The sequence below is a fragment of the Triticum dicoccoides genome, chromosome 7B, assembly GCF_002162155.2.
Source record: "Triticum dicoccoides isolate Atlit2015 ecotype Zavitan chromosome 7B, WEW_v2.0, whole genome shotgun sequence".
NCBI lineage: Eukaryota > Viridiplantae > Streptophyta > Magnoliopsida > Poales > Poaceae > Triticum > Triticum dicoccoides.
Window position 1 is genome coordinate 572428756 of NC_041393.1, and position 2612 is coordinate 572431367.

Sequence of the window (2612 nt, forward strand, 5' to 3'; positions counted from 1 at the left end):
ATTGCCATGCTATTTCCGATTCTTTAAGCGTAGGCATGGGATCGATTTCGAGGAGTTGTCCAACAGAGATATTGAGCATTTGAGCCTGCATTATATGATCCTCTGTTATTACCACATCGCCATGCTGGGGAACGCTAACGGTTTGCCCACAATAATATTTGGCACGCGTACTACTCCTCTCATGTGTTGTTGGCACAACAAGCGGGGGGATCGCTTGCGCCGCCTGTTCTCCCAACTGGGGAACGGTTTTCCCGCATTTTTTGCCAGCTGCTTGTTGGCTCGAGCTTGAGCTCGCTTCCTTCTGTAGTCGTGCTCGATGTGCCTTCCTGATTTGGCGCTCATAGTCCGAGTCAACAGGCTTGGGAGCTGGTTCTCTAGCCATATGAATGAAGTGGTCAATTAATTTCTTAGGCACTTTCTCCTTTGGCGGCGGTGCCGGTTTCGATCCAAAATGGGCGTCCACTTGGGCTTGCACTATGGCTGTGTTTTGCTCCTTAGTCATGTCGTAAGGCCTCTGAGGAAGAGGAGCGAGGCTTGGACCATATATATATCGCTTGCCTTCGCCTGTACTTCCTGAACTACCTTGACTCGTACCGCTACGCACCAAAGCTGCGGGATGTCTCTTCTGCGATTGCTGAGACGGCGGAGACGGCTAACGTGGAGTTGGACCAGGAGAAGTGGCCTGACAATGTGCCAGACTTGAAGTAGGAGGTGTGGCCTGACATAGTGCCGGACTTGCAACCGAAGAAGTGGCATGACGCTATGCCGGGCTTGAAACCGGAGGAGTCATCTCACATGTTCGGGGACTTGGAGGAGGTGGCGGACTTCGAGGAGGACGAGTCTCACGCGTTCGTGGACTTGGAGGAGCAGGAGTCTGCTGACTCAGTGGCGGACTTCGAGGAGTCGGTAGACGACGCGGTGTCGGTGGACTTTGAAAGATTATGCAATCCTTTCTCCATAGGATGATACGATGTATGGCCTCTCCGAGTGTGCGCTCGTCTTCACCTCCAGGAATGTCAAGCGTTAGCCCCTAATATGGGTCCACCACTTCATCAACCATGACACGAGCATAGCCCTCTGGAATCAGGATGCAATGGTAGGTTGTTTCGGGGGTAACTGGAAAAGCAACACCGTCCGCCACCTTCATGTATATGTTCTTCATTTTGGAGTGTAGCTCACAGTTAGTGTTCTCTATGATGTCATCCACAGGGTATGTATACAGCAGTGTGTCGCCCTGGGCAGAACCAACGCTTCTTCTTGGCATGGATGGGACGGTGCTATCCAATGTTGGACGATCATTCGCTTGCTGCTGCCGCTGCTGAGACCCCCTTTCCTGGCTAAGTGAGTCGATCTGCTGTTGCTGCTGCTGGAATTTGAGTGCCAGGTCCGCGTTCCTTGCTTCTAGGCCTTGAAGATGTTCTGCGTCCTGCTTCCTCTGCTCCTCCTCTAGCTTCCTCTTCTTCTCCTCCTCCATCTTCTTTCTTGCACGGGACCTATAGTCGTCATTCCAGTCCGAAATGCCCTCATACCAGGGAATAACACCCATGCCTCGTGTTCTTCCCGGGTGTTCAGGATTTCCCAGGGCGCGCGTAAGCTCGTCGTTCTCTCTGTTGGGCGTGAACACCCCCGCTCGAGCTTCTTCTATTGCGTCAATTATCTTTTGTTCGGCTCCTTTTGGACTTGCCTTCTTAGAAACCAGGCCTGTCTTCGGGTCCAACGCCCCCCATGCGCATAGAACCAAGTTCTACACCTGGGGGGCCAGTGCCGGGTAACCAGAGTGACCCCTGCATCCTCCATCTCTTGATCAGACTTATCCCACTTAGGCAATGCCACCGCGTAGCCACCTGGACCCAGCTTATGGACCTGCGTCTTTCTTGCGGCATTTGCCTTGTTTTTCATCGACCGTTCCTTAGATATTTCTGAATCCTTGAAGGTCACAAAATCGTCCCAATGCTCTCTTTGCTTCTCCAGTGTTCCCTTGAAATCTGGAGTCTTCCTTTCATTCGCGAGGTAGTTGGCCCATACAGTTTTCTTGTGGGTGTTGAATGCAATTGCCATCTTCTTAAGAGCAGCGGCCTTGACTTTGTCCACATCTGCTTTAGTGAAATGATCTGGTAGGGTGAAATGTTCCATCAGAGATTTCAGCAGGTCTTCTTTGGCTCTGCCATCGACCCAAGTAACACCTGGACATTTAGTCCTTGGCTCTTTCCATTCTTGAATGGAGATCGGGAGTTTGTCCTTCACAAGAACTCCGCACTGATGAGTCCACTTGTTCGCAATGTTCTTAGGCATGAGGGGTTCGCCACTAGGTTTGATGGATTCAATGTGGTACTTTACACCATCCTTCAACAATCTGCCCGGGCCTCGCTTTGTCTTGCTGTCTGTAGAAGCAGATTTGCTCGATCCGGAGGGCTGAAAGAAGAAAGATCGATTCGTTAACATATCTTTAATAAAAAAACATGTGATGATCACCATGATGCATGCTTATATGAATATACCTCGCCGGTAGTGTTTGTTATTTGAAGATCAGCATTGTCTATGTCATCACAAACATTGTCTGTGTCATAATCATAATCATAGTTCATGACTTCATCAGCCCGGTCGTCGAGATC